This window comes from Otolemur garnettii, unplaced genomic scaffold (genome assembly GCF_000181295.1).
Source record: "Otolemur garnettii isolate 467f Iridium unplaced genomic scaffold, OtoGar3 scaffold00147, whole genome shotgun sequence".
Taxonomy (NCBI): domain Eukaryota; kingdom Metazoa; phylum Chordata; class Mammalia; order Primates; family Galagidae; genus Otolemur; species Otolemur garnettii.
Window position 1 is genome coordinate 2,269,294 of NW_003852542.1, and position 16,755 is coordinate 2,286,048.

The 16,755-nt window shown below is 42.4% G+C and overlaps 1 protein-coding gene across 1 annotated transcript in view; it reads left to right on the forward strand.

Annotated features, from left to right (window-relative positions):
* ST3GAL5 (ST3 beta-galactoside alpha-2,3-sialyltransferase 5) overlaps positions 1-16,755 on the forward strand; it is a 121,722-nt gene that overhangs the window by 501 nt on the left and 104,466 nt on the right. The window lies entirely within an intron of this gene.

Genomic DNA, 16,755 nt, shown 5'->3' on the forward strand with positions numbered 1-16,755 from the left:
AGCTTGAGGCTCTGTCTCCAAAAAAAAAAAAAAAGTACAAGCTTGCAGGAGGCGGGCCAACCTTAAGTGCAGGGTAGCCCAGAGACCCCTCCAAAACAGCTATTTATTAAGGTTATACACAACAGGTGTGGAAAGTTAAGGTAATTACATATGAGGGCTGTATGGGTAAGGATCGCCACGTGCTCTTTCCTCACGTGTTCTTTCCCCACAACCCCCCTGAAGAAGTACCAAGCATCAGTGTTTAACACATGCTTACTAGTGAGTGACCAATCTAATCTCATTCCAGAACACTGAGTTACTTGGGGGACTGCTCCCAAGTCACAAAATGTCTCTAGGCTTGCCAGGAGACTGTCCTTTTCTCAGCATTTCCTTTTAATGTGTTAAGAATCAGTAACTGTCCTTTGTAAGCATGGTGTCCATTCCTCTACAGCCCTGACCTTGACCTTATTCAACCAAGCTGAGCCTCAATTTTCTTATATGGAAAAATTTGCCTTTCCTTTCACATGTTTGACTTTACAGCTATACACATCTGCTCTAATCTGTAACAGTAATGTCTGTGGACTATGCCCTTGCAAGGCTTATTAATTGAAACTGGTGCTGCCAATCCAAATCTCAACCCCAGGAGAAATGATATTCACAGAAAATGGCCTGGGGAGAATTTAGTGTATCTCTTCCTTTAGATTTTTGACTGAGTCAGACCATCAATGTCTGTGCCCTTGGAACTCTGACTTTCCTGGAAGTTTTCCATTTGTGGTCATTGCCCTTGGGTGCCAGGCCCTTGGCTGAGTGTTTGAGGTGGTTTGGTTTATCATGAGCATGTTGTGGTGGGTGTCTCACATGCGACTCAGCTTCCCTTGCATGAGGATCCCAGGGGGACATTTTTCTAACATTAATATTGTTTTCATCTCTGGAACATTGCTAAAAGGAGGGGTCATTTTATGATCTTGATTACTTGTAGTGGAATTCTTCTTGGGCAGTAAATAGTCTTGTCTGAGAAAACATTTTGATAATCTGTGAAGGGAGAGTAGGAACCCAAGCACTAGATGCTTGTGTAGGCCAAGCAACTCAAGATGAGGGATAGACTATTCTACCTGAGATAAAAAGGGAGATTTGACCTGAGAGGGAGGAGAGAAAATTTGGAGAAGTTAAGAGAAGATGGGAAAAGATGCCTGTAAGATGGTGAATGGGGCAAAGGCCAGTGGCAGAGGGCCAAAAGGCATTTGAAGATGACCCTCTATTTCCCCAAGCTTGACTTCCCATTAAAATCTTCACTAACTTCTTTATGTGAGTCGAATCCTTTGTGGAAATCAAAGAAAAGGCTAAATGTTATATCTGGAAGCCATGCAATATGGACAGAGGTAGTCTTTGTGGGGTCAAGAACCCTGAGAAACTAAGCCTTTAGGGAAGTGAAGAGACCTTGGGCATGCTTAGGATCTCCCTTGGGCCTGGAAACCTCAGCCAGCATTCGGCTCACAGCAGTGATCATGTTTCCTTCTTGGGTTCCATCATCAGCAAACAGTATATTGGAAGTACTTTGTAAAAAATGTTCAGGGGGCAGCGCCTGTGGCTCAAAGGAATAGGGCGCCAGCCCCATATACCAGAGGTAGCAGGTTCAAACTGAGCCCTGACCAAAAACTGTAAAAAAAAAAAAAATAATAATAATAATAAATAAAAAATGTTCAGGGACTTATGCAGACCTAGTCTCCATGCCCAATCCTGCTTTCTGCCTTCATTCCTCCTGCCCCTATAGAGTGGACCTTTCTTGCTTGTCTGTCTAGTAGCCCTTGCTTTGAAGCATGCTGTCCCTGTCCATATTGTCCCTACAGAGCTGCTAGTCAGAGTGCGCATGCTCCACTTCTGACCCTCATCACAGGGTGGGTATCTGACTCAAGCTGGCGAGAGTGCCTCACTCACCTGGCCACAGGATGACTGTGTAACTCCAGGTGGGCCACTTAGAGAATGTGCTGTGGCAAACATCGATATGTTTGCTAAGTTGAAAGGGTATGAACCTGAGGCTCCTAGGCACTCTTCTTGCCCATCATATGGAAACAGCCTCACTTGGCATGATGCCAAGCAGAGGCACACAGAGCTGAGAAATGGGAAAAGAGACAGAGCCTTGACGGTATCATCTGAGCACCAAGATCTAGCTCTTAGTGTACTACAGCTGGAGACACCCTTGGATCTACTCAGGTGTCCTCAAACTACGGCCCGTGGGCCACATGCAGCCTGCCTAGGACATTTAGCTTGGTGTTTTTGCCACGCTGCCTGTCCTGCTTAGCAGCCGACTTGTCCCGGGGCCCACAGTCCGGCCCTCCAACAGTCTGAGGGACAGTGAACTGGCCCTCTGTTAAAAAAGTTTGAGGACCCCTGAACCTGTAGCCAGAGCTGCTAATTGCTCTTTTTCAACATGCTCTGGAGTGCAGGCTGGAGGCAGAGGCCCAGTTAGTTTTGTTCCTCATTTCAAGCCCAGAGGAAGCCCTTGATTTGAGCACAAGGCCAAAGGGGCAGTGCTTATTGTTAAGAATCAGAAACTTCAAGGACAAGTTCAATTCAAGGACCATGACCAGGAATAGATTTCTGGTGTTAGTTACTAGTTAACAAAAAATCAAATAGAACAGCTTCCCACAAGGATTATGGGGAAAATGATATTTTCAGAGAACTCCAGCTTGGCAAGCATTGCTCTGTGATTACTCAACCCCCCAGGGCAAGTTCCAGGCCCTGAAATTATGTTCTCCTCCACTCTCCCACCCCCGTGGGAAGCTGCTTCCACACATACTTCTCAGAAAAGGCCATGGAAAACCCTAGATGGGGAGTGTCCTTGCCATAAGAAGAGGGTAGGGGGCACCTGGGTTGGCTGACCGAGGGATGACTGCCCTGCCCTGGGCTGTCCCGGTTCCTGTCCTGGAGAGCATGTAGTATACCAATGAGAGATTTTATTGCAGTGTTTCTGCTTTCCCTTTATCACGGGGACCTGGGTATGTAGAGGGGGGTCAGTGATGGTAGTTAAACTTGTCTTTTAGCTATAGGTTGCCAAATCCCTCAAAGGTTGTTTTGGAACCTGATGAAAGAGGAAAACACATCACCCAGAGACTCTGGGCTTGGGACTGGATCTAGCAACTAGAAGTGATTTGGGTTTTTGAGTTTTTGTTTATATAGTCTCTGTTTTATGCTGGGCGGGGGCATTTAGAGTATTCCAACCCCATATGATTTTGGAGGTCCTAGAAGTCAAAATACCTCCACCTCTATTTCCATTTTCCCCAAGGTAGGGCCTAGCACAGGCTAGTCAGGGGACCTCCATCTCACTATCCATAGGTGACTGGTTCAAGTGTGGGTACTTGACCCAAGCAAAGCCAATCAGGACTGATATATGCATGTGAGCATGAGGTAAGTGGGGTCTTCTTTACCCAAAGAAGGCTAAAAAAGTCATAGCAGCTTCAAATTCAGCATTAGACTTTCTTTAAGGTGATTTGATTATCCCACCATCACACTTTTCACCAGCTATTCTATTTCATGAAAGTTTAGAGCAGTGGTTCTCAATCTTCCTAATGCCTCCTAATGCCACGACCCTTTAATACAGTTCCTCATGTTGTGGTGACCCCCCCAACTATAAAATTATTTTCATTGCTACTTGATAACTGTAATTTTGCTACTATTATGAATCGTAATGTAAATATCTGATATGCAGGATGTATTTTCATTGTTACAAAGGGGTCACAACCCACAGTTTGAGAACCGCTGGTTTAGAGCCTCAGATCATCTGTTTTCCTTTGACTTGCCATGAATTACTTAGATGATATGCTTTGATTTTCAAACCTATAGTTTTTTTTGTTACTGATCAACTTCATTGCTTTTTGCGAGAGAATGTGATCTGTATAAATGCCAATTCTTTGAACTTTGTTTAGACTTGCTTTATGTACTAGAATGTGGCAATTTTTGTAAAATATATCTTAGATGCTTGAAAAGAATATTTCCCTAAATTGAATGGTACAGAGTTCTATGTAAATTGATAATTACTTGTGTTGCCCAAATTATTGATAATCTTATTGATTTTTTGTTTGTTTTCAAACTATAAATCACAGAGAGGAGTGTTAAAATCTCTCATTATAATCACAGATAAGTCAATTTCTCCTTGTCATTGTAATTTTTGCTCTGTTAGTGGGTATTTGCAAGTCTGGAATTGTTAAATCTTTCTATGAAATAAATTTTATATCAATAAGTTTAATTCACTTTATCACTAACAATAAGTTTTAACTTTACAATCTATTTAATCTGTTATCAACCTAGCTGCACCAGCTTTCTGTTAATAGAGTTTATCTGGGGTATCATTTTTTTATGTTTTTCTTTTCTTTTCTTTTTTTGTGACTACAGTCTATCCCATAGATTGTCTTTTTCTGTTTTTTGAGACAGAGTTTCACTCTCCCACCTTGGGTAGAGTGCCATGATGTCATCATCAGCTCACAGCAACTTCAAACTCTTGGGCTCAAGCAGTCCTCCTGCCTCAGCCTCCCAAGTGGCTGGGATGACAGGTATTGACCTAGTTTTTTCTGTTTTTAGTAGAGACAGAGTCTTACTCTTGCTCAGGCTGATCTTGAACTCCTGAGCTCAAGGAATTCATCCACCTTGGCCTCCCAGAGTACTAGGTTTACAGGTGTGAGCCACCACACCCAGCCTTCATGTTTTCATTTTCATCCTTTCAATGTTTTTATGTTTTACCTTTGTGTCTTATAGGCAATGTGTAGTTTGATTTTTTAAAAAATCCAATTTGGTAATCTCTGTTTAACTGGAGATTTTGGTTCATTTACATTTATTACAGATATGTTTAGAACAATTTTGATAGTTTATTTGGTGCTAAATAGCACCAAAGTTAACACAAGCGTCTTTTAATGTTTCTTATTTTCTCTGCTTTCTTGGCTTTATTTAAATTGAATATTTTTCTCTCATTCCATTTTTTCCCTCTTGTTCTTTTAGTAGCTACCTTAGAAATTTTAACATAAACATTTAATGAAGTTCAAAGTTAATGTTTTAATTTTGGTTACCTCAGAAGCAGACCCTGAGGTCAGAATTTGAATGAAGAAATTTATTTGGGAAGCAGCTTGAAAGAACCCTGGTAAGGGAGTAAAGAGGTGAGATAGGGCAGGGAAGGGAAGGAAGCCAACAGAGAGTGTCTCCTTAGGTTACCAAGGTGGCCTCTAGAACCAAATTACAACAGAGAACTCGAGGAGACAGTGAAGAACAAACCAAGGGATGAGGAAGCTGGAGTATTTACCCATTAACCCTCATCCACATCAGTTGAGTTTGTTTCTGGGGATATTACTTCCTCAGCACTTTGGCTTGTCCTGCACATGCACAGGGGAACAACAGTGGTCAGAAGGAGCCCTCAAGCAAAGAGTCCCAAATGATGCCCTTTAGAAGCCAGGCTAGGGCAGCACCTGTGGCTCACGGGAGTAGGGCGACAGCCCCACATGCTGGAGGTGGTGGGTTCAAACCCAGCCCCGGCCAAAAACTGCAAAAAAAAAAAAGCCAGGCTTGAGGCTAGATGTGGTAAAAACCCAAAGCTCTACTGGCAGGATGCCGATAGCATTTGCTACTGTTAATATCTTTACCCTCCTTCAGCAAAATACAAAGATCTTAACTCAGGCTATTGTCATTCAATTTATATTCTATTGTCCAGAATTTTAGTTCTTTTTAAACACACCAATTGCTATTATTTTACATAGTCAGTGTTTGTTGAGATTTTTCCAGATAGTTATAATTTTTCTTGCTCATTTCCCCTTTATACACTTTAAGTTGTTCTTCTGGAATAATTTTGAGTCTTCCTAAAATATATCCTGTGAAGTAAGAGTCTGTTGGAAGTAAGTCTTCCCTGAAAATGCTCTGATTTTCTTCTTGTTCTTGCGTGGGAATTTACCTGGATAAAAATTTGACACTGACAGTTATTTTCTCTTATTATTTTGAAGATATCACTAACCTGTCTATTGGCTTCTGTTTTTATGTTAAGAAGCCAGCTATATTGGAGCGGCGCCTGTGGCTCAGGGAGTAGGGCGCTGGCCCCATATACCAAGGGTGGAGGGTTCAAACCCGCACCTGGCCAAACTGCAACAAGAAAATAGCCAGGCGTCGTGGCGGGCCCTGTAGTCCTAGCTACTTGGGAGGCTGAGGCAAGAGAATTGCCCAAGCCCAGGAGTTGGAGGTTGCTGTGAGCTGTGACGCCATGGCACTCTACTGAGGGCAGTAAAATAATACTCTGTCTCTAAAATAAATTAATTAATTAAATAAATACAGGAAGCCAACTATCAGTTTGTCAGTCTTGGGAGGTCATGTCTTTTCTCTCTGTCTGCCCTCACGCTCTCTTTGTTTCAAATGTTCTGCAATGTTCCTATGAAATGTCTAGGTATAAATTTCCTTTTTAAAATTGCATTGGATTTTTTGAGCTTTTCAAATCTGGCAATTGATGTCTATACTATTTAGAATTAAGTTAAATACATATGACAGAAAACTCAAAATAATACGGGCTTGTAAGAGACCAAAGATTATTTCTCTCACACATGCAAGTAGTGAGATGCTAAGCAATCCTGGGATGTTATGGCCCTTCTATTTCACTGCTCCTTAGTCCTACAATCACAGGGGTCCTCTAACTCTTTAGACAGGGAGCCAGTTCACTGTCCCTCAGACCGTTGGAGGGCTAGACTGTGGGCCCCGGGACGAGTCGGCTGCCAAGCAGGACAGGCAGTGGTGGCAAAAACACCCAGCTGGCCAGATAAATGTCCTAGGTGGGCTGCCTGTGGCTTGAGGACGCCTGAATAGTTTCAGTCTCAGTCAATAGAATGGTGCAAGGGAAGAAGGGTTTGGTTTCTTTTCCCCAGAGAGATTTCCCACAAGTCTTACACACTTCTGCTTATACTTCAATGATCTGAACTTCATCACCTGGCCATACCCAGCTACAAGGGAGGTTAGAAATTATAGAAGTTTGGTAGGTTGCATTGCCATCCCAAGTAAATTTGTGGTTCTGACATTAGGAAGAGGAGGACAAGGGATTTTGGCAACTAGAAATCTCTCTCCCAGTCTACCTTTTGGCTGCCAAACATCCATATTATACCCCCCTTCCACGTATAGAACACATTCACTCTCCAAAAGAGAAACCTCGAAATTCCCATTCAATTACTACATCAAGATTGACATCTAGTATCTTTGGGTGACATAAAGTTCTTCCTATCAGGTCTAGAAGTGGCTTTTTTTTTTTTTTTTTTTTTTTGAGACAGAGCCTCAAGCTGTCCCCCTGGGTAGAGTCCCGTGGCATTGCAGCTCACAGCAACCTCCAACTCCTGGGCTCAAGCGAGTCTCCTGCCTCCGCCTCCCAAGTAGCTGGGACCACAGGCGCCCGCCACAACGCCTGGCTATTTTTTAGTTGCAGCCGTCATTGTTGTTTGGCGGGTCCGGGCCGGGGATTCGAACCCGCCACCTTAGGTGTACGTGGCTGGCGCCTTAGCCAGTTGAGTTATAGGCGCTGAGCCTAGAAGTGGCTTTTTATGTGCTGGTGACTTATAAATCAAAGGGTAATTCATTAGGCCAGACACAGCAACTCACGCCTGTAATCCTAGTACTCAAGGAAACTGAGGCAGGAGGATCATTTGAACTCAGCAGTTTGAGACTAGCCTGAGCAAGAGTGAGACCTGTCTCTACTAAACATAAAGAAATTAGCCATGCGTGGTGGCATGCGACTATAGTCCCAGCTACTTCGAAGGCTGAGGCAGGAAGATGTCTTGAATCCAGGAGTTTGAGGTTGCTGTGAGCTAGGCTGATGCCACAGCACTCTGATGCCCAGGCAACAGAGTGCTATTCTGTCTCAAAAAAAAAAAAAAAAAAAAAAAAAACAATCCATGGAATAGACAATAATCACAAAGAATAACTGGTTAACATGATTACAGCTGTCATTCAGAGAAGGGGAGAATGGAAAGCATGCAATCATCACTGGTCCACAGCAATCACAAAATCCAGTTTGGTGGGACTACTAGAGACTTCCATCCCTGGCAGTGGGGTGGTGGGGTAAGCTGCCTGGTTAGACCTGGTGACCCGGATTCTTTTGCCTGAGAAAAACATCCTAGCAGTGATAGCTCTGCCTCCTCCGAAGTTCTTCCATGCCCCTTACCCCATTACCACGTGAATGGGCATTAGAAAGGAAGCTTCTTGGAGCTGTACATCTTTTATGATCTGCTTCCTACTGGTCACAGACTGTGGCAGGCCGGTCTTGACATTTCTTTGGCAGTGCGGTTCCTATGAAAACTTAGGAGGATTGTGAGTTTTTTGCTTCCACTTGGAACCAAGATTATTTCTTTGAAGCCTAGAGACTATTACCTGGCAGTTACTCTCTCTGCTTCGCTCCTCTGTCTCCCCTTGACATACTCTTATTTCATTGCTTCCAAGACACAGCTTTCTTGAATTTTTATTAAAATATAACATATTTACACAAAAGCACACAAATCATAGCGCACTGCATGATACATTTTCATGAAGTTCACATCTGTGTGTGACCAAGAAACATAATCCCGAATACAAACCTTCCAGTGACTACTTTCCTTAAAGGCAACCATGAACCTAAGAACAATATTAGCTTTGTCTGCTTTTAAATCATGTAAACAGAATAATTAATATGTGTTCTTTTTGTGTTTGGATTCTGATCTTAATGTTATGTCTGCGAGAGTCATCCATATTGCTGTATGAGGCTGTAATTTGTTTATTCTTATTTCTGTATGCTGTCGAGTATTCCACCATTCTAACATGACACAAGTTATTTATCCATTTCACGGCTTGATGGCTGTTTGGGCGTAGTTACAAATAATGCTTCTGTGAATATTTTTGGATTTGTCTTTTGATGAATTTATATACATGCTTCTGTTGTATGTTGTCCCAGCTGCCTATTGCTGCATAACAAAGTGTCCCAAGGCTTAGTGGCATCAAACAACACACATTTTATTGCAATCATGGATTCCATGAGTGAGGAATTTGAATAGAGCGCAGAAGGTATGCTTGTCTCTCTGTTAACCTGCCTGAGGTCCCAGTTGAGAAAACTCAGATGTCTGGAGGTGATTTGAATTGCTAAGAGATGGAACAATGTGGAGACTTCTTTGCTCACAAACCTAGTGCCTGGGCTGGAATAACGCAAAGTCTAGGTTCACCTGGGACTGTAGTTCGGGCACCTCTTCATAGCCTGTCCATGTAGCTTAGGCTTCCTTATAGCATAGTGATCTCAGACTAGTCAGACTTCTTACCTAGAGATTTAGGGCTCTAAGGGCAAGTATTCTAGAAAGAAAAATGGAAGCTTCGTGTCACTAACCCTGCATTCCATTGGTTGGAATAATATAAGCTCTTCATGATTCAAAGGCATTTGATTTTGACTCCACCTCTCAATGAAAGACACATCAAAGACTCTGTAGTCATGTTTCAAAACTGCCACATGCCTAGGACTGAAATTTCTGAACCATAGGATATGTATATACTCAGCTTTAGTGCTGCCAAACAATTTGACAAATACATCAATGTGTACCTCCACAAGGAGTGTAAGGACCAACTAGTTCTCTTAATATGGCCTTTTCCACTTTACCTAATCTGGTGGTCATAAAGTAGAATAGCACATTAGGATCTTAATTTGCACTTTTTTTGTTTTGCATTTTCCTGATGGCTAATGATATAAACTATAGTGAATTGAATACTGCCCCCAAAAGATATCAGTGCTCATTCCCTGGACACTGTATGTACACTTATGTGGTAAAGTTTTTTCAGATGTGATTAAGTTGAGGATTTTGAGGTGAGGGGATCATCTTGGATTATCTACTGGGCCCTAACTGTCATCACAAGTGTTCTTAAAGAGAAAGGTAGAGGAAGATCAGACATACACAGAGGAGAAGGTGAGGGAAGATAGAGGGAAAGATTGGAGGGATGCAGCCATATGTCAAGGGAAGCCAAGAACTGCCAGAAGCCACTAGAAGCTAGAAAAGCCAGACAATGATTCTTCCCCAAGGGAGACTTCATTTGGACTTTTTGCATCCAGAACTTCAAAAGAATACATTTCTGTTGTTTTAAGCCACCATGGCTGTGAGAATTTGTTATAGCTGCCCCAGGAGACTAATACAAGCACATTTTCATTTGTTTATTGGCCATTTGTCTATCTTCTTTTATGAAGTACTTATTTATTGCCCACTTTCTATTGGATTGTCTGCCATTTTGCTTGTTGATTTTTAGGAGTTAATGTATATATTCTGGATATAAGTTGACCAGTTCAAGAGACTAGTGTAGAGTTATAAGTATAAATATCAAAAGAAAAAAATAAAAATAATAAAATAAATAAAAAATGATAAATGGTGAAAAAAAAAGAAATATAAATATCATGGAATACATCTGTGAAAGAAAAGGAAAGAAAGAAGGATTGGGTATTGGGAATTATCAGACAGCAATTCAAACTCAGTGGTGTTTGACAGCCCAGCAGGAAGTTCTAGAGCAGGCATCCTCAAACTATGGACTGCGGCACATGTGGCCTGCTGGGTGTTTTTGCCGCCACTGCCTGTCCTGCTTAGCAGCCAACTTGTCCTGGGGCCCGTAGTCCGGCCCTCCAACAGTCTGAGGGACAGCGAACTGGCCTCCTGTTTAAAAAGTTTGAGAACCCTGTTAGAGCAAAGACTCCCCGTCAGAGAGCCCTGAATCAGATGAAAATAGCTAAGCCCTTATACTAATGCCTTGTTTAGTCATCAGCTAGAGAAGAATGTTCTTTCCTCTGCAAACTACATGCTTAGTTATCACTGCCTTCCTTAATCATTGGCCAAGGATTGCCCCCCAAGAAGAGTATGACCTTGCCCTAGAAGCTGATGCAGATCTGAAAGAGCTAAGAGCAGGAGGTTATGAGTTCATCATGCTCCTCACAGCTCAGTAGAGGACGCTTTCTTAAAGAGGGACCTGAATAATGCATTCACATCGCCACATGAATCCTGTATCATAAATGTCTTCTCCCAGTCTAAGTAAATAAGTTCTTTTTTTTTTTTTTTTTTTTGAGACAAGGTCTCAAGCTGTTGCCCTGGGAGAGCGCTGTGGCATCACAGCCTACAGCAACCTCAAACTCCCAGGCTTGAGCAATTCTCTTGCCTCAGCTACCCATGGCATCACAGCTCACAGTAACTTCAAACTCCTGGGCTTGAGCAATTCTCTTGCCTCAGCTTCCCATGGCATCACAGCTCACAGTAACTTCAAACTCCTGGGCTTGAGCCTCTTGCCTCAGCCTCCCAAGTAGCTGGGACTACAGGCACCCACCACAATGCCTAGCTATTTTTTTTCTTCCAGCTGTCATTGTTGTTTTAACTGGCCTGGGCTGGGTTTGAACTCGCCAGCCTTGGTGTACATGGCCGGCACCCTACCCACTGAGCTACGGGTACCACCAGTAAGTTCGTTTTATATCCTGGTAAGAAACATTTCCCTACCCCAACTTTTCTTCTAAAAGATTTTTTTAGATCTTTCACATTTAGACTTGTAGTCTATCTGATATTGATTTTTTTAATGAATGATGTGAGGTGGGGGGGGGGTCAAGATTTATTTCATCCATTTAACTATTCAGTTGCCCTTCAAAACACCATCTTTCCACCCTTGCCTTGCAATAATGCAAATGTCACCTTTGCCATTAATCAGGTGGACTTATATCTGTTGATTTGCATTTCCCTAATGGTTCATTTATAAGCAGTGGTATATATTTCATGTGCCATTTGTACATTTTCTTTAAAGAAATGTCTATTCAGGTTCTTTGCTCATTTTAAAAATTGAACTATTTATCTTTGAGTTGTAGGAGTTCTTTATATATTCTAGATATAAGCCTTTTATCAAATATATGATTGGCAAAAAATTTTCTCTTGTTTTGTGGATTAGCCTTTCACTTTTCTGTGGGTATCCTTTGAAGCACAGACATTTTTAATTTTGTTTAAGTCTAATTTGTTTATGTTGTCACTTGTGCTTTTAGCGTCATAAAATTCACGTTCATGAAGATTTATGCTTGTGTTTTCTTCTAAGGGCTTGGCAATATCAGCTCTGATATTTAGGTCTTTGATCCATTTTGAGCTAAGTTTTGTATGTGGCATAAGATAGAAATCCAACTTTATTCTTCTTTTTGGGTTGCAGTTTTTTGCCAAGAGCCAGGTTTGAACCAACCACCTCAGGTATATGGGGCCAGCACCCTACTCTCTGAGCCATAGGCGCTGCCCATAGCCTCATTCTTTTATATGTGGATATCCACTTGCTCCTTTACCATTTGCTGGAAAATCTATTTTTTTTTTCCTCATTTGATTATTTTGGCACTTCTGTCAGAAATCAGTTGACTATAAATGTGAAGATTCATATTTAGACTCTAAGCTCTGTTCCATTATCGATATGTCGGTCCTTATGTTAGATGACTGTAGCTTTGTAGTAATTTTGAAATCGGGAAGTCTCATTTCTCCGTTTCTTCCCCCAAGAGTGTTTGGCTATATTAGATCAGAGATGAACAAAGTGTCCTATTACCTAACAGATTTCCTTCTTTATAAGACAGTTGTGGTTGACCAAAGAATTTGTTTCCTCTGCTACAGTTAACTACAGATAACTTGATAATCTGCAGTGGTTTCCAACTAAGGACAGTGTTTCACTTCCTTTCCCTCCAGAAGATGTTTGGCAAAGTCTGAAGAGATTTTTGGTTGTCACAAATGAGAAGGGAAGACTATTGGCACCTAGTGGGTAGAGGCCCAGGGTGCTGCTAAATATCTCAGGAACACAGGGTGGCTCCTCACAGCAGAGATGATCTGGCCCAAAACGTCAACAGCGCCAAGGTTAGGAAACCTAGGCAATAATTATGTCCTTCTTTTTGATTTTTTTGAGATAGAGTTTCATTCTGTTGCCCAGGCTATAATGTCATGGCATCAACCTAGCTCACAGTGACCTCAAACTCCTAGGCTCAAGAAACCTCCTGCCTCAGCCCCCGCAGTAGCCGGGACTACAGACAATTTTTCTGTTTTCAGCAGAGATGGAGTTCTGCTCTTGCTCAGTCTCCATCTCCTGAGTTTAAGCAGTCCACCCGTCTCAGCCTCCCAGAGTGCAGGGATTCCAGTCATGAGCCATTGTGCCTGGCCTAAGTATGTCTTTTTTAAAATTTCCCACAGGAGTTCCAAGGACATGGGTGACTGCTGTGACTTCTAACTCCTTTGGCTTAGAGATACATTTTGAAAATGTTTGATCGCCAAAAATTGCTGAAGGAGAATGAACATGGCTACCATTTATTGAACACATTTTCTGCGGCAGTCACAGTGCTAAATGTGTTTATGGAGACAGCAACATTCGTTTCATTGTTGTTTCTAGAACTTTATTGCTTTGAGTCAAAGGTTAAAATAAAACTTCAAAATTTGAGAAATAGCATCAGGCTCACTTGATTGGCTACCGAAAGAAAATAATGATAATAAAAGTAGTAAGTGTCCTCATAAATACAGGGGCATTTGACTTGTGGAGTCCCACAGTATTGTCCAGGGATCAGAGACATGAACAGGGATGAGACAAGCAGCTATAAAGCAGAGATGGAAAAAGGGTGAGAACAGGGTAAGGTGCTGAGAATGAATCTAACGGTGAGGCAGTGTCTAATTCCAATGGGAATGAGTACATTTATATCAGCTGAGAATTGGTATATGCCATATTTGCTATGCCAGCTTTAATGCCTTGCTTTCATTTGAAAAAGGCATGGATTAATTGGGTAAAGTTATTGTCCGCCTCATTTACGTCATACAGGGTTAGGAAAGAGGTCATCTTATCCTTATTGTGCATACACAATAGGCAAGGGGACAAATCTAGCTACATGTTGGCTTATATCAGCAAAGCTATCCACATCTGCTTCCCCATTAATTTCTGCTACTCCCCCATCTTTCCCAGTTAGCTCATCTGGTTGGCTCAGTGGATGAGCTGATTCTCCATTCAGTTGCCTTCTTTAAATTTCTCTAGCCCTGGTGGTGCCTATGGCTCAAAGGAGTAGGGCACCAGCCCCATATGCCAGAGGTGGCAGGTTCAAACCCAGCCCCAGCCAAAAACTGCAAAAATTTCTCCAGCCCTTTGTGGTGTGTGCCTCAGCTCTTCCACTATTGCCTTTTTTTTTTTTTTTTTTTTTTGAGACATTTGAGTCTCAATATGTTGTCCTGGGTAGAGTTGCCATGGCATCACAGCTCACAGCAACCTCAAACTCTTGAGCTTAGGTGATTCTCTTGCCTCAGCCTCCCAAGTAGCTGGGACTACAGGCATCCAACCCAACTGGCTATTTTTTTGTTGCATTGTTTAGCTGGCCGGGGTCAGGTTTGAACCCACCTCCCTCGGTGTATGTGGCTGGTGCTGTAACCATGGTACTATGGGCGCCAAGTCTCCACTGTTGCCTTTTGGCAACACCGTGACATTAGTCCCCAGTGCTGTGCTTGGGACCAAGGGGAAAATGACACAGTCAGTGTCCCCCACTCCAGCCTCAGGGAAAAACAAATACTGGTGCTTGGAATTGTCTTTATCAGCTGGAGAGGTTTGTGTTGTATATATGTATATTATCAGGATTTCAGGCAAAATATCTGAATAGGAGATGACTTGATAATTGAATTAGGAGAGGACACTCTGATTGGTACAAACCCAACCTGACCTTGCTCTGCCTTGACACCATCCTTAGAAGGCTACCAGGTAAAATACAGGATGCCTAGGCTTGGCGCCCATAGCACAAGTGGTTACAGTGCTGGCCACATGCACTGAGGGTGGCAGGTTTGAACCCAGCCTGGGGCAGCTAAGCAACAATGGTAACTGCAACAAAAAATAGCCAGGCATTGTGGATGCCTCTGGTCCCAGCTACTTGGGAGACTGAAGCAAGAGAATCGCTTAAGCCCAGGATTTTGAGGTTGCTGTGAGCTGTGATGCCACAGCACTCTACCAAGGGCAAGATAGTGAGACTCTTTCTCAAAAAAAAAAGGAAAGAAAGAAAGAAAAGAAAAAGAAAATACAGGATGCCTAGGTAAATTTTACTTTTGGATAAACAAAGAATAACTTTTTTGTTAGTTAAGAATTTCTCATTTAGTAAAAGTATAATCTGTATTTTTATTTGCTAAATCTATCAAGCTAGGGCAGACGACATTGGAAGGCCAAGTAGACCTATGAGCCTACCCTTGAAGTGGGCAGGGCTGGCAAGAATCAGCCCCCACCTCCCTCTGCCTGGGTACAAGCCCCAACCTGGCCTGACTGCACGTACTCTGTGGGCAGTGCAGTCACATGCTGTGGCTCTGTGGTTGGGGATGCTGGGAGAGCAAGCCCTGCCTCCCAGGCCACTGTTCCAGGTGGGCCCTACCTCTTCCAGGTCCTTGTGGTGGCATTTTCCCCAAATGGATTTAGGCTCTGCCAGGTAGCCAAAAAGAACAACTAGCAGACACAAGCCTGAGCATTGCCCCAAAAGGTGGAGCAGCCAGGCCCTAAGCAGGACCTTCCATGGGCTCTGAGAGATCTTGGGGTAGGAAGGAGGGAGAGAAAAGATTCTACCTCCCACTCCTCCACCCCCTTCCCCTATAGCCCACTGGCCACTCAGGAAAAGCCCTGAGATGGGCTCAGGACAGAGCCAGATGAATTCTCTTTGTTCTGCAAGGCTCCTGTGACCAAACCCCAGCTAGACTACTCCCAGGGACAGTTTGTCACCCTGCCCACCCAGCCCACCTCCTGACAGTGCCTCACCCTCTCCACCTCATTCTGCCACTGGGCCTTGCTGTCTGCTTACATGGCTGCTGACTTTTCTTCACTTTTGAAAATAAAAGTGGCTTTGTTACTCTCTTTGTAATGTGTACACCTGCCTGATGCAAAGATCTTGGTTTCTAATACGGGTCTCCAATAACCGAAACCAGGGCTCCTTGGAGGTGTTGACCAGAGATTAAAAACAAGCTTTTAAAGAATTAAAATGTAGTTTTTCTCTTCTTTTTTGGTCTTATTAAATCATAGCCATGTACATTAATGCAGTCTAAAATTTAGTTTTATTCAGAGTCTTCCTGAGGATTGCAACCCCGGAGAAATCTCTCAGAGACTTTCTCTTGATGTTAGATTGCATCAAAGCACAGTAGTTCAGTCCCCAACTTCACCAGATGCATTACTCTGAAGTTGTATCAAATGTGCTCAGAAGTTACCTTAGAGCAAAATCTCATCAAAGTTTAGCTGTGAGAGTACATCTGGTTATAGATTACAGGTGCATAATCATTAATCCTGTCAGGAATTCATGGCCCTCAGGAGGGGGAAAGAACTTTGTTATTGCTGGTAAGCCAGGTAGCCTCGCAGCATGAGGCTGCATACTATTCTAAATAATGAGTATCCCCAGTCATTGGGCAACTATTTTTTTTGGCCTTAGCTATTAATAAATAGTTTTCAAGTTTTGGAGAATTTAGGTAGAGAAAAAAGTAAATGTTTTAATTTTATTCACAAAAGTATATCCTACTCAATTGTTCTAAGATATAAATAGCTCAGAAGAAAATAAACTTTTGTAACTTGGGAAAACAAAATATAAACAGAATCAACAATGTTTTCAAACTAAAGTCATAAAAATCACTTTAGTCCTTCATCGGTTCAGTGTTATGCATGTAATTCTTGTGCTGCTCAGTGTTTACCGATCTTCATGAATGCTCTCATTAGAGCTCTGAAAGTTTTCATTTAGTCCATTGATCTTAAAGTTATCAGAAAGCTATGTTCAGAAGTACTTATTACAGGCTTTCCTAC